This window comes from Oxyura jamaicensis, chromosome 4 (genome assembly GCF_011077185.1).
Source record: "Oxyura jamaicensis isolate SHBP4307 breed ruddy duck chromosome 4, BPBGC_Ojam_1.0, whole genome shotgun sequence".
Taxonomy (NCBI): Eukaryota; Metazoa; Chordata; class Aves; order Anseriformes; family Anatidae; genus Oxyura; species Oxyura jamaicensis.
The window spans coordinates 66,390,084-66,413,460 of NC_048896.1; the positions used below are offsets into that span (position 1 = coordinate 66,390,084).

The window sequence follows — 23,377 nt, forward strand, 5'->3', positions numbered from 1 at the left end:
TTTAGTTTGTGCTTGACTCATTTGGGCCAGAGGCACCTAAACCATGCAGGCACCTAAATGGCAAAGGCACTGGGCACCATTTCTGCACCTTGCAGAAGGACCTTGCCTGTGTTTTAGATGTCTGGTTTCACATCTAACATTTTATAAAAACATCCTGTTATTTTGACTTGTATTGCTAATAGTTTGCAGGTTGCCACCAGTAATCCATTATTTCCTAGCAGTGCCATGTGGAATAGATAGACCAGAGCCTTCTAAAAATGTTATCAGGAAACAACAAAAGTTGTCCCAGTCCTTTGAACAGTAACTACACAGGCATATGAAACTATATGAACACAGACCCTTTTCTGTGGGACCTAAAAGGCAAACTTTCCTTTGCCAGGCTGCTTTTGGAGAGGTAACTTGCTTCAGGCCAAAAGACATGTGCCTCAGAGCACGTCTACCCCAAGATGCCATTGAATGCATGTTCTTTTTGCTGACAATGGGAGCTGGGCATACCCATATAATTCAGTGTGTGCTGACTGTGCATAAGTATATAGAGCTGCGTGTATTTCCCATAGCCATACCCAGTATGGAGGACTGGTGAGGAGAGATCCAAAACGGGAGTTGAAACGTGCCCAGCCCTATGAAAGACTTTTGTCCATTTTTAGTGTCCTCCCTTTTTTTTTTTTTTTTTCTTTTATTTCTCTTGCAATACTCATACACGAGAGTATTTCTAAACTGCCAACACTTGTGAACTACGAGTGCTGTGCTGCACATCTCAGGAAAAGAGTCTTGTGGAAAGTCCACAGCCTCCTCTGTGTACACAGCAATCTCTTTTTTGGGGATGTCCATCTCCTCCGAGTCCAGCCTACCATCCTTGAGCACTTACCTGACGCAGTGCAATGACCTCCCTTCTGGGTGAGCCAAATGCCTTTCTCCTAACAGCAGACACCCTGCTGAGACCGGATGTCTCCTCTTCTGACAGCTCATTTAGGGCATCAAGTGGGTGATACAAAGATACAGGGACAGCAGTATGGTGTACCGAGTGCCAGAGCTAACAGCTGAAAGGGCGGCCTGATCCCTGGCACTGCACCCTAGAGATGCACAAGGGCTAGGTGGAGAAAGTGGTGAAGGGCAGAATCCCCTCCATGCTCCCCCTAAAGCGAAGCTGTTGGTGACACCAATGGCAGCAGAACCTGGTTAACACCAGAGCACCCCGTTTACGTGTTTATAATAAGCAGCTAAAGCTCTACCTGAAAAATGTTATAATCCCTGCAGGGCCTAAAGGAGGTAACTGGAGAAAGGCAGGCCTGGGGTGACACGCTTAAGGCATGGCTTTTTGAAGATGTTTCTCCTGACCCAAAGGGAACAGGCAAGAAGCCATGGAGTCTCCTGTAAGCACCATCTACTACAGCACTGATGTGGCAGACAGACATCAAGCCCGAGGTGCCTAACCTGCTCCAGTGCTTCAGGAAATCCCCCAGGTATCTCTCAGCACTTACATGTCTATGAACATCCCAAAGTAGCACGGGGGACTTGGGTGTTGCAGGTAAAGCTACGTAAAGAGAGCTGAATGTGCTCCTGCAGCCTGGCTATGGAAAACAGGATTGCTCAGGCTTGCAAAACAGCGTGAGAATGTGTGCATGAAGTCTGCAGACTTCTTCCTCATTCCCAGTTCACTCGGGAATAATTGTTTACTTTAGCCAAGCTCTTCCTGATCTATATCCATAGATCAGCATTAGACTCAGCACTGCAGCCTGTCATGCAGTATCTCCACACATGAAAGCAGACAACAGAGATACAAAGGGACAATTTTCCCCTCAGCATCACTGTGACAGCTTTGAGGATGTCGTGGCTTTTAGGCATGAGGCAGCAAATGAGAGGCTGGTACAGGTTTCAGTCACTGTCTTTCAAGCCGGAGCATCTGGCCAGCTGTTTGCCCCAGGAGTGCGGTGCCATTTTAGAGAGCAAATGTGGTTGTTCTGTGGTTTCTATTGTTTACGTGCTCAAGAACCCCAGATTTTATTCTCTGGTTACCTGCTTGCCTCCCACCAGTCTTTCAGGTCTCGTGTTTGGCTGAGAGCACTGCAGGTATCTCCCGTCGCATCTCGCCGGTCCCAGCCACGTGTTTGGTCTGGGCTCCTGCCTGTGCTTATTTGATGTGTGACCCATGCACAGGCTGCCCCGTACCCAAGACGCTTTCAGGCAAACAAAGGAGTGACCAGGCTTTCGGGTGCGATACAAGGGAAGGCTAAACTCAGACACTCTGTCCTGATGAGAGGCGCTGATGTTAATCGCCTGCCTTTGATCCATTTGCCTTTTAAGTAGAACTACCATCTTTGCCTTGTCTTCCTTCTGGCTTTGCTCCAAATGAAGACCTGCACAGCTGCCAGGGCACATGATAGGAAGTGCCACATCCAAGCAGATCAGAAATCTCAAGCCTTGGCGAGGATTTTCTACAGGTAATTGAGGGTGTTTGCATTTTGCACAAGCAAAATCAGTACCGGTTTGTGCAGCTAAGTACACGGCTGCACCACTGCCTAGTCTGGACATGCAAATAGTCCTCGCTGAGAGCAAGCACAACCTTTGGAGAGAACATACAAATCCGGGACCTGTTTCAGTTCTGCCAGAACAGTTTTCAGAAAAATGGGTTTTACTTTGCTACCCCCAAAAAACAAATAGGAAATTCAGTCATTAGAAATCAATGCTAGTTTCTTGACATCAGTGTTCTATTCAAGATGTGTAAGATACACTCGGGGCCCTTGCAGATCTTTCTTTTGAGGCACAAAGTGTAATTTCTGCACACCAGTACTAAAAATGTTAACATTTAAAAGCTACTTTCATCTTACCCAAAATAAAGATTAAAGAGATTTCCACAGCAGGTTATCCTCGTGGTCTGGGGGTGAAGTTTTATTTTGCTCCTTAGCTTGTAGGTTTTAAACAGTTGCTTTTAAATTGCCCCCATAGATTCACCTCAGGTTGGATATCAAACTCATCAATCTCTGGGAGACATAATTCCTAACCAGAATCCAAATTTGACCCTGGACAGAGGCAGCATCAGCATACAGAGATATTTTTTTTTCTGATTTTTGAAATTCACAGAGGAAGAACAGACCCATGACTAGGTCGGGATCAAGGCACCTCATCAAGCACAAAAGTATGCTGGTCCCCTCCACTCCCTGCAACTCCCCTAACTAGCCCAAAAGAGTACTTTCCCAGGCAGACTGTTTCTAGGAACAGTATCAGCAGAGTAGCCTTGCGACTCATTAATGCTAATAGCAGTTGCATAACGCACAGCTAAATGTGGTTGAACAGCAAGCTAAGAATATATCCCAACTGCATAAGGTATGACTGCCAGCCACAGTTTGTAAATGAGCAGCATTCCTTATTGTTACAGCCAAATTTATCTCTGATTGCAAATGCTCTGAAGGGGGTCAGGTTTCAAGGGGTTGCAAAGCTGTGCCTCTAGCATAATCCCCCACTGAACCGCTGCACGAATGGCCACGGTGTGGAAGAAGTATGAGCTTGCCCTGTCACTGTTCTCCCCATGCAAGAGCTCAGATCATCTCTGGAAGGCCAAGTGCCCACTGGAGGGAGGGAATTCAGTTCAAAAGAATCACAGAATCCTTCAAGAGTCCATTTCTCATCTGTTTTGTTGTAGCTCCTTTAAAAGTTCTTGATTGTCTTTAGGTAACCCAGCTTTGGACCATATTAAAACCATAATGCCAACTGACTGCTAGGGCCATCAGGTAGCATGCGATGAAGCTCTGTATATACAAGCTAGACTGAGCCCTTAGTTTCTGTGTTGCCATGAACAGAAAAGAGCTCTCTGCTGTCTGCTCCCTACCAGTGGAAGTGGGTGGAGTGTTGCCCTCAGGAGATGCTTCTCTGCCCTGGCCCTTGAGCTGCCAGTGTGCAAAGGGACCCTTGCAATTTAGTGACAGGCACAACAAAGTGCTTTCAGCTTTGTTTTCCTTTGAGTGCCACTCAACTTGGCTGCTTTGTCAGATTTCCCTGGCTTTCTTTAAAGTACCAGAAAAAAAAAAAAAAAAAAAAAAGGCATGAAAAAGGAAGCCATCAAGAGAAAAAAAAGGGAAAAATCCTTCATTACTTTTTTCTGAGCTACATCTGCATGTCTTTCAGTGACTTCTTGTAGTGGGCTTTGCTGTTCCAACTGCCACACTGTCAGTAAGGATGGAGCTTGTGTGTGGCCTGTTCTCACTTGGACAAGTTGAGTTTTCCTCCCTGGAGAGTGAGCTGACTTGCTTCAGGTGAAAGCCAAAGTGCCAGCCAGCTTGTAAACAGCATAAATGATGAGCAAGTGAGATGCAGCCTTCAGACACTGATGCAAATGGTCTGTGTTTTGTAGCAGCAACACAGGCAACAGTTGTTTAAATCTATTCCTAAGCTTCTGGCTGCTTTTGCCAGTTCTGGGGGCTCCTGCCACCGCTGTGGTGCCTGGGAAGGATGTGAGGCTCACTCTGCCTGCTGGAGTACAATCCCTCTGCCTTTGGCTGGCGACTGCCCTGCACCATCCCTTGGTGGGGGATTCCCCTACATGTATACCCAGAGAGATCTGGGTTCAGCAGGAAGACAGGTCCCTGGCTCACCAATATTTCCTGCATGCCATGTCCACTTGTTCACAGTGAGGCAATCTTTTGCTCTAGGTGCCAGGGCTTTGTCCCCAGCCACAGAAAGCAGCACTTAACTATGTTGAAGGCTGCTCCTGTTGTCAACATCCCTGCCTGCTGTGGTTCCACTTCCATCAGGAAATGTGTCCTGAATGTAGCTGAGTGATGGGGCTGAATTAAAGACATGGAGCTGTGGGAGTCTGACGAGTGCTGCTATGACTTTGAAACAACGGAATATATTAAATAAACCCTAATTCCCTTCTGGCATATATACACACTATAAATAAACATTGTAAATATGTAAATAGCACACAGCTCCTAGGAGCTGGATCACCTTTTGAAATAGCAGGCAGAGGTGTCTGCTACTCTACAACAGAGGGATTATGTTTGGCCAAATTATGCAATTCATTTAAATGCATGCTGTACAGTAGCATAATTTTTGGAAACCATATTGTTTGGCCCTTCTGAGTGATTCCCAGAAGTAATTCCTGCGAGGAGCACACACCCAAGCCAGTCAGAATTTCTGGAATGACATTCCAGTTGCTCAACACGTGGTTATGCAGATAGAAGAGAAAACAGAGCGACGCCTTAGCCAGTATAATAGATAAGGGTGTGAGAATTCAACTTGCTGGCTAGCACATGAAAGTGTGAATGACCTCGCCCCACGTCCAGGATTGCTCAAGCCATAGGAGATGTCAGTATCGATACACACATCTTCGTTTATAGTCACAGGATAATACTCTTCTAAATGTTTGCTTCTGCCCTCAGACCTTAACCCTAGAATGAAGAGAAAGTGCAACGCTTGTTGAACAAAATGCTTGCAAAGTTGCTCACTTCTGCCTGCAGAAAAGGATCACTGCAGTTCTGCCTTTTATTATTCAATCCAGCGGAAGACCTGCTGCCTCTTCAGATAAACTCACGTGCAATTAGAGGAGGTCACGGAATCACAAAGAATCACAGAATCGTCTAGGTTGGAAGAGACCTCCAAGATCACCGAGTCCAACCTCTGACCTAATACTAACAAGTCCTCCATTAAACCATATCCCTAAGCTCTACATCTAAATGTCTTTTAAAGATCTCCAGGGATGGTGACTCAACCACTTCCCTGGGCAGCCTATTCCAGTGACTAACAACCCTTTCAGTAAAGAAGTTCTTCCTAATATCCACCTCCCAGGGTGCATTTTTAGCCCATTCCCCCTCGTCCTGTCACCAGGCACGTGGGAGAATAGACCAACCGCCACCTCACTACAACCTCCTTTAAGGTACCTGTAGAGTGCGATAAGGTCGCCCCTGAGCCTCCTCTTCTCCAGGCTAAACAGTCCCAGCTCCCTCAGCTGCTCCTCATAAGACTTGTTCTCCAGACCCTTCACCAGCTTCATTGCCCTTCTCTGGACTCGCTCAAGCACCTCCATGTCCTTCTTGTAGTGAGGGGCCCAAAACTGAACACAGTACTTGAGGTGCGGCCTCACCAGAGCCGAGTACAGGGGGACAATCACTTCCCTGGACCTGCTGGCCATGCTGTTTCTTATACAAGCCAGGATGCTGCTGGCCTTCTTGGCCACCTGAGCACACTGCTGGCTCATATTCAGCCGACTGTCAACCAAGAATCCCAGGCTCTTCTCTGCCAGGCAGCTTTCTAACCACACATCTCCCAGCCTGTAGCGCTGCTTGGGGTTGTTGGGCCCCAGGTGCAGGACCCGGCACTTGGCCTTGTTGAACTTCATACAGTTGGCCTTGGCCCATCGGTCCAGCCTATCCAGATCTTCCTGCGGAGCCTTCCTACCCTCGAGCAGATCGACACATGCACCTAACTTGGTGTTGTCTGCAAACTTGCTGAGGGTGCACTCGATCCCCTCGTCCAGATCATTGATGAAGATGTTAAAGAGGACTGGCCCCAGTACCAAGCCCTGGGGGACTCCACTAGTGACCAGCCTCCAACTGGATTTGACTCCATTCACCACAACTCTCTGGGCCCGACCATCCAGCCAGCTCTTAACCCAACGAAGCGTATGCCAGTCCAAGCCATGAGCAACCAGTTTCCTGAGGAGAATGCTGTGGGGAACGGTGTCAAAAGCCTTACTGAATTCAAGGTAGACCACGTCCACAGCCTTTCCCTCATCCACTAAGCGTGTTACCTTGTCATATGTCGAAGTAACAGGTTCTCAGTTTTCTGAGAACTGAGACAAATGGCTCCACGCTGTTATTCTCCTATATAACAACTGGGTGACCATCCCTACATTACATAGAAAGTGGCTCCTCTCAGCCGTAAAATCACAGAGTACATTTAACCTCCTTCTATAAAGCACCACAAAGCTTGAATCAAACATAATTTTGTGTTTCATTAGTATCTGCCAGGAACAGGTCAAGAATTCTTCTGCTGTGTCCATAACCAGAAGAAAAGAATCTAGACAATGAATTCATTGCCTAGTAGATGTTGGCAGTTGTAGCCAGAAGTTACGGGTTAGGAGGGGAAGGGAGACAAGAGGAATTGCTCCATGTTCATTCCTCCTCATGAAAGCTTAGGTGAAGATATCATTTTGAAAATGCAAGATGCAATGAAATACCTGGTGGGTAGAAGTTGGGGATAGGTGCTGGGTGAAGGGACACCCAAACCCTCACTCCAGAGGAACCCTGTTAAGTTTTGGGAATAAGACCAAAACAAGCAGTCCAGTGCTAATACAACAGGCCCAGCACACATCCTAAAAAAACTTGAGTTGAAAAAACATCATGTTTAAACAGAAGTGGTGTTCACATTTCAAGTAAATGTTTTTTTCCTGAGCTAAAGGGAGACCTTTGGTAGCAGTCAGTGTGTCTTGTGTTACAATTAGGTTCCTAACCCAGCTACAACACTGATTAAAGTAATTAATGCAACCAAGGCCTGTGAATAGAGGTATGAGTAGGGAGGATTAAATGAGAGAGAAAACAGAGCAAGAAAGGCCTCTCCCACAGGAAAGAAAGATGCTTGCAACAGATGCTAGAACATATCCCAGAAGCATTAAGGACTCCCTCAACCTGTAAGCTGGCCTGCAACTCCTGGTTTTTTACCCTTTATTAGCAATGAATCAAACCTTTCATTCCTGGAACATGATTTTCTAGTGACTTCTCTGTGCTCCAAGGAAGAGACAATAAAGGCAATGAATTAAGAAAGCCATCTTTTATTGACCTTTCCCTTTTTATTTATTTTAGCCTTTCTAATAGCTCTGCTGTAACTTAGAGACACACAAAAAAATATGGGAAGCTCCTGTGACTTGCACCATGAGGTTATATTAGAACATTGCTGGGTCTCTCCAAATTACGAGAGACGGGTCAGACCCTCAGAGATAGTAAGACCCTTAATTCTTGTTGGAAGAAAAAGAACTTTGAGTACCTGGACCTGGCTGTCTAATGTCCTCATTCCAAATGCATCTGTACCTTGTCATGCACTAAGTGACTAATGCCAAGACTCTCAGTGTCTCAATAAAGTAAGCAGGGTTCAGACTGCCTGGTACAGTCTAGCGAACGGTTCTCTGGAAATGCTTGCCTCAAACCCTGGTGACATGGCACATGTACAGTTCCCTCTCCCAGCTTGCTTTGCAATGTTATTGAGGTTGCAAAGCCAGGCATTCAAAGTTCATAAGAGTACAGGCAGCCTAACCTTCATCCTGGCTGCTTACACGTGCTTTGCTAAGGCCTTGAATTATGAGCCACACCAGACCATGTCCAGATTTTTCTGCCACAAATTTTCTTCAGATGAAGGCAATGGCCCAGACTGTTCCTCTAGAGAAAGTCTTGCCTGTTGAGCAACCGCATCTCAGTGAAGTACACAACGGTGTTCAATGGAAGGGCATTTTGTATGTAAGAAGGTGTGTGTTGGTGGGTGCAAAAAGCTCTGGGTTCCTCAAAAATATCACCTATCAATAGATAATGAGAGAACAAAGGAATTATCTAAGACATTATGACTATAATAGCTAAATGCCAAAAACATGGAGGAAGGTGTTAAGTGCAAGTTTGGCTGTAGTACAGCCAGGGATTCCCAACATAACCAATTAGGGAGACCCTTACGTGTAGTGGATCCAACAAGTAAACTCTCCATTTACTTCAGGGACAGCACCATCATTAGGCACCATCGTTAGACACTACACCCAGCAGTAGTGCTAAGGTGGGATTTGGCCTTCACCCAAAACCATCCATATTCTCTCTCTGAAGAAATGTCTAGCATTTAAACAGACTTTAGCCTCTGAAAAATATTAAAGCTCTAACCAGAGAAAATCGTATGTGCACAGAGACTAATTTCCACTTATTAATGATGCAGTACACAGGATATTGGGATGCAAATATTCATACCAGCCTATCTGCTGCAAAACTCTGACTTTCCCTTTTACAGCCACACCTGCACATCCAGTATAGCTACAGCTAGAGCTTACTCAGAGTGACTCCTGTCTAGCATATCTCACACAGACCGAACCCTTTTATCAGCAGTTCTTCCCAAGATCATGTCATACCTGCTGGTAAAGAGTTACCAGAATTTCTCTCAAGCCTCCTGCAACACATGAGATGGAAATGCAGTTGACGCTACCTACAGCTGAGAGCTTATCTACAGAGTCACCCACTTCCTACCATTTCCCTCTTTCACTGTCCCACCATCACCAGCCATGGTACTGGGACAATCCATTACTTTTAGAAGTGTCAAGGAGGCTACTAGAGCATAGGTCTGGGTAACAGTGGTTGAGAGGTTTATTTCAAGACACTACTCCTATTTCACACAGCAACAGAAGGGTGCTTGGTCATTTGGGCTGAGCAGTCAGGCGCAGCTGGAGATAGTCAGCTCATGCTTGTGTGTACTCCTGGCCCAAGAAGCAGTGTGACAGACCTGGTAGGCATGAAGTTGGTCGGGTCTTTCTGTTGGGAAGATGTTATGGGCCACTGGAAACCCACACTTTTCTGCTTTGTGTTACCCATGGGAATTAAACTTACAGTATCTCAATTTAGATACATTACAAGTTAAGCAATAATCTTTGCTGGTCTGGGCAATGACGCCAACCATCAGGCTGCCTTCTCAGCCTGATGTCAGACCTGCCTTATCACCGTGGACTTGCCCTGCAATCTGAACTCCATGCTGACCCTGGCTGCACTGTAACAGGCAGGTGTGAGATGCTGAACATCTAAAGAAACCCCCTAGACCAAGATTAAAAATCCCATCTGAAGCTTTTAATGCTGGTTAGCCAACTCTCTACCCAAAAGGCAGAAGTGACCAAGGGTATTTGTTTTACCAGAAAAATCTACTCCACTGAGAATAAAAATACTAACATTTCCCTTAATTTAAAATTTCATGAAAAGATATGAAATTGGTAAGAAGGTTTGGGTTTACCTCAAAACTTTACTCTGCTTATTACCTGAATGAATGTACAGGGTAAGCTTCACCTTGGTATCACTTTGGTTATATATGCTTTCTGGGAATGGCAGTGGTTTCTAGGGCCATTAAGTATTTGTCTGCATGAACGATGTGTTTTTGCTTTTGCTCACTGGCACACTGCTAATGTACTTTCCCCAAGAGATGTTTGTTGTACCAAAATAGCAACTGAATGAATGAAAGTTCAAGTAGAGCTATAAATAGAAAGGGCACCAGGTTTTCACTGTGCGTATATAAACTGTTTCACACCCACTTCCTCTTGTCTGCCATTAACACTGAGTTCTGAAGTGAAACAACCTTTCTGCACTTTGGAAGAACAAACAGCAGAACAATAAAGAGAGCAAATTGCTACAAGAAAGTCACTGAAGTTCTGCGCAGGAAAGGAAAGACAGAGAGACTATTCTATATATAGTGTTGTACCCTTTGGCTGCAGTCACCAAATAGTAATACCTGGTTTAAATTTTAGCAATACTTACGTGGGGATTTGGGAAGAAAGAAAATGACTTGGGTGGAATTTCACCCTCTCTGTTCTTTAATGGTCTCTCTCACGCAGGATGTGGAGTAGAGCCAGATGCTCAGTCAGTGGGTAATGCCGAGTTGCACCTCCTGGTGGAAACCAGCCTCCAGAAAAGAAGAGGCAGGGCTGAGGGCAGAAAAACAGGGAGAAAAACTTCAGGAGACATGAAAAGAGAAAGAAAAGCTAAGAAAAGAAACAAGTTTGTTTGTTTGTTTGTTTGTTTTTAATGGACAAAACCCACTTGCTTTTCATACCAAAGACAGAGCACATAGGCATTCTTCTGATGTTGCTTTTGCATGCAAATACATATGTTTTCTTGTCACCACTGGCTGTGTTTAGGACAACTAGGGACAGAAAGTAAGGGGCTACAAATGGGGTGGGAAAGTAAGTGCTCTAGGAGACAATCTCTGCTGCAAGATGCAGCCCTCACCAAAAAAGCTCATAAACCCTCATAGTATGCCATAATTTCTTGTGCTTCCCCTGGGCAGACATTGTCTAGAAGTTCTCTCGTGGAAGGATATTAATGTTCAACTATCGGTGCTGAGAGAAAAAAAATAAATAAACCTAGAAGAATGTAGCTGGGCCAGGCTAGGTTAGATGAGGTGGGAACTCCTCAAATTTAGTAGTTGGAAATAGATACCAGACAAAATCTCACTGAGAAGAAACTCTTGCCCAAAATGTAGGCTCATAAAAATAAAATGAGTTGGCAGGTTGGGCTTATTATTGTCTCAGCATGTGATATGACATCTGCACATATAAAGGGATGTCCTTCTTGCTGTTTATGGAGGTTACTTGGAGGTTGGCGTATGTAACACTTGGCCTGTTGGGAGTTTCGTGCTGTTTCTAGGTGCAAATGTGATAATGAGTAACAGAAGAAAGTATCACAACATGTCTCAATGTGTCTCATCTTCTGATGAGAACTCCAGACCACTTCTGCACAGCTGTCTGAACAGAGCTCCCATCTGATCTTTATCGTTTCACTCCTAGCAATGGAAGTGGCTGTAGTTTTTTTTTTTTTTTTATAAATAAAAAATAAAAAAATGTTGAGGAAACTAAATGGAAATGCTGACAGAACAACTTCGTGACTTTCTTCTGAGCAGCTGGACATGCTAGATATTTGCTCAATCTCATTTACATCGGTGTGTATTGCACTGGGGGCTGGGTGGAGAGGTGAATTCGGCTCACACCAGTGAATGGGTTGCTCCTGAAATCTGCTGTTGAATCACTGCTTGTTAACCCTGGGACCAGATTTACTGAGTCAGATGGTCACTGCCAATCTGTTTTCTCCCTCGTCCCTCCCAAAACAACACCACAGGGAAACAGCCTGGATGAGAATGGAACCTCGTAGCTGTGTTTTTAAAATGCTGCAGTGCAAAGCTGCTTATCCCAGAACTTGCACTACTGTATACAATGTGAGCAAGGAAATAATCTGTCTGGGAAGATGCTGCTGTACATGAAAGCATCTGCCTGCAGCTAGATTCCATCAAAGAGTAGATCTGTGGATTGATTTTCCCAGTATGACATCTTCCATCTGCAGAACATTCAAAGGTTCTTTTATTAGCCCCGCTGTTGTTCATGATTCCAGCAACATGATGAAACAGCTCATAAAAGGGCACCCGGCTCCACTACCCCATAAGCAATACAGAAAGTCCCAAGGTGAGGTGGTGGCAGAAGCAGGGCCATGGTAACAGGGAGGAGCACAGGAAACACATTTCTCAGCTTGCCTTTTAATGGAAGCCCACCTCACCTCCTGGGGACAAAGCCCAAGAATCAGCTTGTGCCAGCACGGCTCACACGAGCAAACTGCATGACAAACGTGAGTGCTGTCGGTGAAAATGGAACATTCCTTTCCTATTTCTGTCTACTGGTTGGGTTCTCTGCATGCAAGGGCATGTTTCTATGCATTTTCATTGCATTTGCAATGATGTCATGGACAACCTTTTGCTGACTTATGACCCACAACAGGCAAAGTACCATTGGCTTCTGAAACAATGAAGAAAGTCAGTAAGAAAGCAGGAATAACATTAATTAAATAAGCACAGCAAACAGAGGGACAGAAGTGACACATAATTTCCACAGTGACCTGCCACGGGTATTTCCGAAGGATCCAGTGAATAGGGGAGGCTGTCAGAGCACCAGGGAGATTTGGACACATCAGAATATGTTCCCTAGGGCTGAGTATCTGAAACCTGAAGAGCCACATCAAACATTTTTGGACACAGTATACAGCATGTCAATTTGCTGGGGACTGAGCTCTGCCACAGGACATACTAATACCATACAAGAGGTCTGAAAAAATCCTTGGAGCAACCACACAAATTTGCATATCCTCCTCCAGAAAAGGATTTTATTAGATGGCTAAGACAATTTATTTAGCATCAGCGTGCTTTGATGTCCTGAGCCTATTAGAAAGCTCTATTAGACCATTATGTTGTTGAAATACAGTCTCCTCTGTGTCAGAGCAAAGCCATTCCTGAGCCATTCCCTGTGCTTCTTATTTATGGGAGAGGAATATGTTGATCCCCAAGAGTGTTTCCTACCGATCCACTTCTCTTTATCATCTGATTTACAGGTCTGATCTTGACTTTTCACCACACCCAGACTTCCCATTGACTTCAAGGAGCAGGACTCTGTGGGGGCAGTGTGAAAGTCACCCAATAAAGGTTTTCAAGAGGAAGCAGCTGAATTCATCACCACCAGAATTTACATAGATCTAGAAGATGCTGACAGGTTTGCTATGGCAAGCACAACGAGCGGTGTCAACTGAAGTGGTATGACAAAACGAAGAAGGACCATGCAGAGCAGCCCCAGTGTAATTGCGGTGACAACCCTTCCTTCCTGCTCCTTGGCATACTGACAGCACGCCCTGCCTGCAGCAGGGCAGACCCCCTTCTCCCAGCCCCCAGATGGGAAGGGGCTCTCGCGTACATTATCTGTGGCTCACAAGGAACTGCCACGGATGCAGATGCACTGCCATTTCCTACCACCCACTCCAAAATGACAGAGGAAGCATCAGTCTCTAAGACAGGCTGGATTATTGTTGTTTCCTCCATGAAGAATTTGCCACAAACACCTCGCTAATCCTCAGCTCAAATTAGAGACTTCTCAGGTCAGATGCTGCGTGCATAAAGCATGCATTACCTTTAGAGCTGGACAAAGACTAGGGCAGCTGTAAAAGGCCCCAGAGCAGTGCAGAGAACCACGTGCAGTGCTGGAGCAAGGGAAAGCCTTACCCAACCTCATCTCCCAGCCAACTCTGAAGCAGCCTTGGGGACATCAGGACACAGCAAGGCTTTGCCAGCTGCATCACTAGCACGTGGTGCAGCTACAGCAGATGGATCTTGTGCCTGGATAACCCTAATAACGCTGTGATTAATTATAAACCCTGCTTCTGTAAGGTTTGCAGGGGAAGAAACCTTCTCCTTCTGCTGAGGAGAAAGAGAAATGATGCCCTTGAATAGCACTGTTTGTATAAATGATTGTGCTTTTTACCCAGAGTTCATCTGCTGAGTTCTCTCAGCAGATGAACTGTTCTGGTTTGGGAGGAGCCTGTGTGAGTTTTGATGTGTAAAGCAGGATAATGGATTTTCATTATTAAAGGGTTTACAAATTGGCTGGCAAGCCCCAGGTGAGAGGTCACTGTACAAATAAAAGGTTTGAGCTGAGCGAGGAAGCTTGGGTTTGACTGAGAGGACAGGGAAAAAAGGTTTTGCTCTGCAGGACGGCCGGTTGGCTTGTTTGAACAGAAACTAACTCACAGGCTCTTTTTTCACTCCGAGTTTCTCCATCAGGCCATTCGTAGAGTGTTTGAGCAGGGCTGATAACAGCAGAATTAATTCCATCCCGAGGTTTTAATAAATCTGTCTGCAGCGGAGAGGAACTGAATTTGTCACAGGTTTGGCTAAAGCAGTCTGTGCAGTGTAAGAGGATCTGACCACAGACTGACAGAGAGCACCTGTCAGGCCAGGTGCCAGTGCTGTGCATGTGTTACTGGTGCCAGATAAACCAGTGGGGCATCTAAAGCCAGGCTCTTCATATTTTGGGGCTCGGAGGGGTTAGGAGTGGGAGGAAAGCCTTCTGAATGATGAGGGAAGTTTTAGCCATCCTTCCCAAAGGAAGATGGGATGGAGATGGAGTTGCAGTTTCCCTTATTCCAGATAAGGACGCCTAGACAGATGGACAGGTGCCTGGATACTGGCTGAAGGGTCATATCATAATGGCAGCAATGATGCTTGTTTAAAGCAGTCCAAGTATTGCAGCTTACAGGGATGCTAGGTCTGCAGGAAAAAATACATCATAAAAAATACATCATAAAAATACATCATAACTGACAGACAAGACAGCCAGATCTAGTGGATACACACTAAGGCACTGTATCATGGGATGGCTGCTCACCAGCTTCGAGACTATTGCTGCTCCCCTTGACCTCAGGTTTGTCATGCCATCTGTTTCAGGGGTGGCAAACACAGGCTTCCACCAGAAAATAGATGTCTCAGGAAACAAAACGAAGGAGGAATTAACAATGTGGATTTCTCAGAAGGCTAATGATGGGCTTGGTCCAGCACTGTCCAGAAAACCACCCACAGTATCTCCAGCTATGGTGACAGGCTCTTCATCTCAATATAATCTTTCCCTTTTACAGCTCCAACTCCTGCAATGATATGAGATTCCCACCTTTCATTTTAAAGAAAGAAAGGATAAAGAACTACCTTTCCAGTCCACAGGCTTACAATGAGATATTAAAATGTTTGCCCCCTGCATTCTGAAAGATGACTAGCAAATAAGTGTAATTCAAAATATGTAGATTAAAATGTCACGTGCCATCAAGTTGATTCGAACCTTCAGGTTTTTGAGGGCTCTACTTGTGACTTCTGAGTATGAAGGTTTAGTTATGCAGCAGGCAAAAGTGCCATGCTTGCCTCAGCAATTCCATGTCAAATACACTTCACTGACAAGCAAAGAAATGCAAATGTAAGTTGGGATTTCAGACTCCTGACTGTTTCTGTCCCCTTTGCGCGCTGGAATGAGGACTAATCAGAAACTGCCTTCATGCAACTCCACTGGCTTTGATTATTGACTTTAATTATTGACAATGGAAGTTTAATAGTAACTTGGGGAGAGGCAGAAAGAGATCTCAGCGGGAAGGGAGACCCTCCTCTTCCTCTCAGCTTTCCAGGAGTTGGAAGGCCAAGAGGGATTCAGCAGATGCAAAGTAATGGCACTTTGTGTACTGGAGGGATCTGTGAAAAGCATCTCAGAGACAATTCAGGCCTGGGGATAAAGGTGGCTGTGACAAGGTTCTTAAGCTTATCTAATCCTCTAGCAAGAGAAATATCAGCCTTTATGTTTTAACTGCTGGAAAAAATGTATGCACCTATCTCCCCTTGTGGGGGAGCTGCATCAGGTGGCACAACAGATAGTTTTCCCTTTGTTCCTAAGGCTGCAGGGAAGGAGACAACATGCACGTGTGAGGTACGAGCCACGGTGTGGATCCAACAAGCAGGGATAAGCTTTCCCAAGTCCCGCAGCACTCTGTGACTCAAGCTGTGCTCTGGCAGCAGCAGTCTAGACAGGACAATTTGGGACGGCAGCTTTACTTAGGGCCTCCGGAGGAGCCTAAGGTAGACTCAAGCTTTTGATTCATATTCAGGCTGTGTTCTCTTGTGTTCAGCACTGCCTTAACCCAAACCAAAGAGGCTTTTTTTCCTCCTCTTCATGAACCTCACTCAGTTGTCTACTGCAGCAGAATCCTCTCCCTCCCTAGACATCGCTGTTTTCCAAGCTGCCCAAAGCTCTGTCTATTCTTTCTTTGCAGTCTGGTCAGATTGTAGGAGTAAAACTCAAAGACCTCCCAAAAATCCTGCAGCCCAGATGCAGCAGGAGTCTTTTTCCTCCTATACAGTGCTCTGCAGGGGTTGAAAAAGTCCTGAGGATGCTAGAATATGTTAAGGAAAGACAGTTGTGCTGCCATGTACTTTTATAATGCAGTAACACTGTGGATCCACTCGCAGACTTAGTCATCCTGTTACCCATTTTTCTTCTTGAACTACGAGAGTCTAAAGTGGCACAGTTTAAGAGGGACATAAAATGGCTTTAGCAGCAGGAGAGAACAAACAGATTGGATCTCTGAAATTGAAAAAGCAGACGACTAAAGAAGAACACACTAGACTCCAGAGTGACATAGAGGATGCAGTCAGGGAATGATTTTTTTTTTTTTTTTCATATAAAACAAGAAGTAGGAAAAAATAATCAAAAATAATCATACTTATTAGACTGTAGTTCTGAACCAGAAGAACTTTTCCCACAATGATTTGCTTCAAGGCTGCCACCCTTATTTGCTCACTGCAGCCATCATTCTTTTTCATTTTTTTTTTGTGCATTATTTACCTGTGGAACTCATTGCCACAGCTTGCAGTCAAAGTCAAAAAGATAAACTGGTTGAAAAGTGGCCTAAAAAAATCCAAAGAGGGCTCGTCAAAGAATAGTGAACATTATGGTGTGAAATTATGTTACTGTTTTTAATTTCCTCATTCTTCTCCTGCCTTCCCCTTTCTCTTGAATCTGTGTACATCCCATTTCCTATGACACGTTGAGTTTTCAGTGTTACTGCTGGGCTTGAAGAGATGGTTTCTTTTCTTTGCCTTTCAGCCATAAGTTGCAATTATATTTCACAATAATTAAGAGGCAGAAATGAGGTGATAGGATGTGATAATTTGTTTTCCTGAAAGTAGATTTCGAGGTACCAGCTGGTTTGGCAGAACAATGCTTTGTCAGCAAGTAAAGGAAATATACTGTCCCAAAAAGATGTGCTCACAAAAACCATCGGTGCTGGTCTGTCTCAGATTCATTTAGGTCTACTTCCAGCACACCCAGAGAGTGGTATATAGTTTGGGAACTATTACACAAACACTCAAAAATACTGCAGTTTCACATTGGTGGCATCAACTCTTCCTTGCTCTCACTCCCCATCACTCTTCTCTGGGTTTTTGGGGATGAGCTCTTTTTAGTAAGTGATAAGGCAGTGAGAGAAGGGCATAGGGAGATCGGTTGCCCCAGGGAAATCTCTAAATCCTACAGATAGCAAGAGAAGGAAGCAGCATGCCAGAAAACAAGAAGATCTTTTAATACCCCTGAGTGTTTTGTCCAAGGCAATGGACAGCGGGAAGAAGGACGGGGGTAGGGGAAAGCTTTCAGCCACAATCCCCCCGCAAGTGATTTGTGAAGGACCAGTTGCAGTGCATTAATAATGCACTTGCCAGTTATGTCTGAATAGCTTGATGCAGCGGACAAGCCTCATCAGGGAGCTGAAATAACCTGCAATTTCATTGCGATGCTGAAAGGCAAGTTTGCACCGAGCATTTGCAAGAGGTTTCTGCTGTGGCTGTAAGGGTAATGGAGGGCAAGAGCTGCACCCCTGCAGCATTAGGTGCAGCTCGGTCACTTGGCTGCTGTGGCCAGAAGCTCCTACCATCTGAAGAGAAAATGTTGAGTTTTTTTGCCTTGGGAGGCAGGGGACTAAATGTGTGCCACTGCACGAAAGGCAGGGGATGCAGTACCAGGCTGGCTGTGCTGGGGCGCTGCTTCCCAGCAGAAACTCTGATGGTCCCAGGAAAAGGCAGCTGTGCCTTAGGAATGGCGAAGGAGAGCTGGCCGAGGGGCGCAAAGTTCCTGTGGTGCCTCTGAACTGAGGGTGAGCCTGGTTAGCCAGAGTGGTGGGAGGGGAGTAGAGAATGCTTTTACTTTGCATTTCATGAACAATCAAGCACACTAAAATGATTAATTTCTTCACAAAATGTGAGTGCTCAGGTCTGCAGATACAAGATAGCTTTTTTTTTTTTTTTTTTTTTTTTTTTTTTTTTTTTTTTCTCAATGGGAGGCCAACAAAGAATTTTCCCCAAGCAAGCATACACTGAGCAATGCCAGAGTACAAACTGATCTCTTGTTCTCTTAATTTCTAAGTCATAACCAATGTAACAGTGGATATTGAAGAAGTTTCACAGGTAATCTGACTACTGTGAATCCAACACCAGTGGCTTGATGTCTGATTTCACAGGCCATAAATAATTGTGCATTTTCAATGGAAAACCTACACATTGAGGTGACAAGTTACTTCGGTTTTGGTTTCTAAAGGATTTGGGGTTGAGCCTATTTCCTGACATCAATGGCCAGGATTACCCTCCTGCTCTTCAGGAGACATCTGGGCAGTACTCAGGCACAAAGAGATGTTTAGCAAATAATTGCACAAGGTCATTCGGTGCAACTTGTGAAATCCTGGTTGGGGAAGTTTTCAATGTAAGGCAGTTGGTATTCAATTGGTTTTCAATAGTGAAACCCCTTCAACTTGTGGATTGTAGAGCACTTCCAGAAGCAACAGAGAGAAACTGACCCTTAAGGTATGTCTGGAAAGGCTGCAAGAGCAAATTTCAGCCAACCTTGTCCCATTTTCCAGCTTATAAGACCACTCATACAGAGCTGTGCCTGAGTCAGGAGAAGCAGTGACCAAGCAAACCTTCTTCTTATCCTGTACAGAGTAACAAGATCGAGTAATGGAGGGCTTGCACAGCTTACAGGAGCCTGATGCTGCTCTGTAGTAGCTGGCTTCCTTCTCTGCATTCCTGTTGGCCCAACAGCCTGACCAATGCATCCTACCTCTTTTACCCTCCTTAGCTACAACGTGGGCAAAAAGATGTCGCTAGCAGAAGTCTAGTGGATTTTGATGCAACTAAAGAAGCATGGGAGACTCAAGCTCAAGGTTCTGTTTCCTCTCATGCCTAAACAAGGATTACAGATCTTTGTTTAATCATTCCCTGGGTGAAAATACACTGTAGCAATTATCTCTCTCAGCTCACCGAGTGCCTCTCCCTCCACGTCCAGCTGAAGAGAAATACCTGCTCTGGCTCTTCTGACACCATACAGGTGCTGAGAGTTGCAACACACCCCAGAAGGCAGCACTGGACAGCCTGTCTCCCCTGATCGCATCGTTGCACCACAGAGAAGAGCAGCAGGTGACATGGAGGAAGGGGGACTGCAACCCGGGAGGTCAGCAGCTCCATCACTCTGAGAGATATCTCTGGGAGAAATGAATCACTTGAAGTCTGAAACCAGCAGAACGGGACTTGAAGCAGTACTTTATCTCAGGCAGGTGCCTAGACCAACAGGCTGTAAATTGGAGCATTTTCTGTCTCTCTTGGACTTTTCTGTCAGAGCTGCTCTTTGCCAATAAGGATTTAGTGGTCTGTTTTACCTTTCTGACCCCACGGTCCAGCAGAGCTGTCATAAGCTAGACTGCTGTCAGAGCCAGCACAGATCTTGCTCACAAAGCGACAGGAACAACCTGCTCCTTTCACAATGGCAGCACCCCCAGAGTAGGCCTCCTGTCTCAGTATCTTCTGATCTAACAGTTTCTCTTCACTAATATAAAGAATTTGAGCTGAGGGTAAGAATTCAGATGTGTGTGGCCCAGGTCTGAGGAAAAACAGCACAGCTCATGCCCTAGGGAATGACCCTGAGCATCTCTCAGATCTTACAGAGTTGACGAAACCAAAGCAGAAGCATGTCAGTGGAAATGCAGAGCCCGCATTTCCTATGTCTGTAACTACCTTAGTTATCACACAACAGTAAGGGTAATTGTATTTTTTCATGTTCTCTTGTAGTAGCTCTCCTGTTTCGACCTAACTCATCCCAGTCCAAAGCCAGAGCACATCTAACTTTGTAGCAACAAAGGGTGCAGGCAGCCTTACAACTGCTTGGGATGCTGAGGCCCAGTGCCAGGAGCAGCCTGTGCTGTACAGCTGCAGCAGCAGTGCTGTGGGCTCAGCAGTAGTGGAGAATGCAGAGGATGATCCCCCCAAAAGCCTGGTGAATGTGTCTGTGCTGATGTGCTGGAAACAGTCGAGCTGGTGGATGAGGCTGGAGTCTCTCCTAAGTACTGACACAAGCAGTGTGAGGTACAGTCAATTGTACTGAGGCTGTGTGATAAGTAGCTGGTCATAAAAAGAGAACACGTACCTAAGAGAGGCAACGCCTGTGGTTGGAAGCCTTGCTGAACGGAGAAAAGAAACAGGCTCAAATCCTGAATTCAGCTCAGCCTCTTGCTGCCAAGATCTGCTAAATGAAACTGGCCAGACTGGGGTGGGCTTGCTCCAAAAAGCCTGCTGGCTTGATGGAAGTGCTAAGGGAAAGGATGGACTTCAGGAACCTTTGGAGCCCAGAAAAGATAAAGACAGCTTGCCTACTACAAAACCACAGTGCTTGACCCTGTGAACAACCTGTGGGTAAAGAACAGAAGCACAAAAGTTCTCCTCTCAGAGGTGCATGAGGAAGTGCAAGGGCCTGCTCACAGCTAGCTGGGTGACAAGGTTGATTGCTTTTATACTAGAAAGTAAAGCAAGTCCCTTACTCAGGGAATGAGGAGCAGACTCCTACCGTTGTGAAGGAATGGCTGGCCACCCTGCCACTCCTAAAGGTGCTCTGATCCATGTACCCAAACTAGATTTAAGGACCAGTGTTTTGGAAGATGCCTTTCCTAGGACCAAGCCAGCTACGCTGGCAGACCTTTGGATATTGTCCAGGCCTTCTTCAGCTTTGACCCCATCCTTCCTCTCTGCGACAAGTCACAGCACCGCTATACAAAGATGACTACTTGAGGAATGGCTCAGCAGCCCAGCACAGCCACCCTCATCCACTGTGCTCACTCCCAAGCTGTACAGACTGCCAAGTGGGAGAATTCACCCCAGAGCTGGTTAGGTCACAAATCTGTCCAAATAGGGCCATTATGGAGGAAGTAAGATGCTTCATTTATTTGGGTACCTTTGGAAATTGCATGTCTGTACAACCCTAATTTGGCTGTCTTCTGTGTATGCATTATGAAACAGCCTCATTACACACACGAGTAATATTTTATTTTTGCCTCCTTTCCTACACAGGACAGGGCCTGCTCTAAGGATGAATCAGAGGAGAAGACTATTGTCTGTAGCATCCCAGCTTCAACATCTGCTCAATCTGGACGATGATGTGTAAGTGAAGCAGGCAACTGTAGGAAGAGAAAGGATTAGGGCAGTCAGTTGCTGCCCCGAGGACCTGGCAACTCTCCTGCCCCTGCTGAGCAAAGGAATGAACTGAAGTTTTTCAAGGTTGTTCACCGAGCGGGTGCAGGCACCCCCCTTTGCTGAATGCTCATCCACACAGCCTTGGAGTAGTCCTGCAGAAATGCAGGAAGCTCAGCCACCAAAAGGAAAGAATGTTCTTTTTTTAGCTTAGCCTTTATCAGCCTCAGTTTAGTCTGTACAGCGAGGACCAGTGTCAGGCTTTTTCAACGAGAGGCCTGCAAAATACATAGGCATCACAGAGATGAAGGGCACAGAAAAGCTGGAGGAGAAGGCAGTTGTTTTTGTCTGTGAGGTACAATTTGAATCATAGATGGGGAGGTGGAAGTCAACTAACAAAATGGAAAATTGGCTCCCAATACATTTGAGTCTCTTGATTATTCTCCAGCCACTGAGCACTGCTGTCCTCTTCTCTCAAGGGTTGCTGCAGGGTTTCCAGCTCTTGCAACCCATCTTTCCTTTGCTGCTTCACCCCGCAGCCACCACTGCTGTGCCCTCTCAGTTCTGTTGTTCCCAGGCACTTTTGTCTTTGTTGAGCTTTGCCAGGCTTCTCCAGGTGAACCAATTTCTCTGTGGCTGCCCATTCCCAGGTAAACTAAGTAGAAAACTTTCTGCCTCCAGAATTTGTACTCTGGATGATCTGCAATGCGACAGCTGGGAAGGCAATTATTTTGGTAAGGCAGGTCTCTGAGCCCAAACAGATTGGCTGAGGCACTTCAGATGTACAGGACAGCCAGAACCATCCCCAATTTCGGTCACTACAATAGCTGAGGAAGGGAGTGTTCTGTTTAGCTGTAGCTATGGTTACAGTCACCTTAACTACATGCATTTCCGTTTTGGAGTATTCGTGGGGCAATATAAATTTCCGCGCTGCCAGAGGCCTGTTAACATGCAATACAGTTATTTAGTGCATTAGTGACATACTGCTCTTTGGCATGTCAGGCTGGATGTGGGCTGGTGTGCAAAGTGAAGTGTCACCAAAGGTTTATGGGAGGAAGGATTGCTTCTTCTCACCTACTTAGGAAGGGAATTAGGTAAGAGGTGCTTGATTCCTCAGTTGCCTAAGCATGAGACCTACATTCTCAGTACACTGAAACAACCACTCCAGAGAGAGGCTATGTAGAAGCCCCATAGGTTTAATGAAAAGCCACTCGGTGCCTATAGGTGGTCAAGAATCAAACACTTAAATATAATTAAATTGACTGCAGTCACAAGAGTAGCTCCAGTGGAGCTATTCTGACAGAATGATTTGAAAGGGCAAAGCTAAGCTGCTGTTTTAAATAGGGTTAGGAATTTTTTTTAGGTCTGGGGTCTTATGTTGGAATTACCCAAAGCCTTTAAAAAACAAAGAAAATGACCAACTGGGTTTGTGGCTTCTGCCCTTACCTCACACCTGAGAATGTTGAAACTTGCTGCGCGGTTATGCTGAGGTAAACTGCAAAAGCGCAGGGGTGAAGGCTGCAGTAAGTAGAATATAACGACTTTATTACATTAATGATACATCCAGGCAATGAAATTGATGCAAGTGGTTAGGACTTTTCAGTATCTTTAAAGGACAACTCCTTGAGCAGGTGCAGGAGAGTGGGCGTAGTCTTTGCCCCACTGATGTCAGTGGGAACACCCAGTGCCTTTTGAAGCAGCTCCGATGTGGAAATGCTTTTCTGCTCCTCTCCTGGGAGCGTGTGAATTCTCAAGAATCAGAGCTGCCTTTTAGCTGCAGAGGTGACTGATTTACACAAAACCGGATAGCAAGAAC

At 45.5% G+C, this 23,377-nt stretch overlaps 2 long non-coding RNA genes across 3 annotated transcripts in view; one reads left to right on the forward strand and one right to left on the reverse strand.

The window, feature by feature from the left end:
• Nucleotides 1-10,595, reverse strand: part of LOC118166981 — a 59,690-nt gene extending 49,095 nt beyond the window's left edge. The window contains exon 1 of the long non-coding RNA XR_004750849.1: nucleotides 10,476-10,595. This is a non-coding gene — a long non-coding RNA (uncharacterized LOC118166981). The remainder of the gene's footprint in view (nucleotides 1-10,475) is intronic.
• Nucleotides 2,184-14,538, forward strand: LOC118166980. Of its 2 annotated transcripts, none has more exons than XR_004750846.1 (3): nucleotides 2,184-2,441; nucleotides 11,364-11,517; nucleotides 13,089-14,538. It is a non-coding gene; the product is annotated as an uncharacterized LOC118166980 (long non-coding RNA). The 2 variants fall into 2 exon arrangements; XR_004750847.1 differs by lacking the exon at nucleotides 2,184-2,441 and adding an exon at nucleotides 10,744-10,873.
• The last annotated feature ends 8,839 nt before the right edge of the window (nucleotides 14,539-23,377 follow it).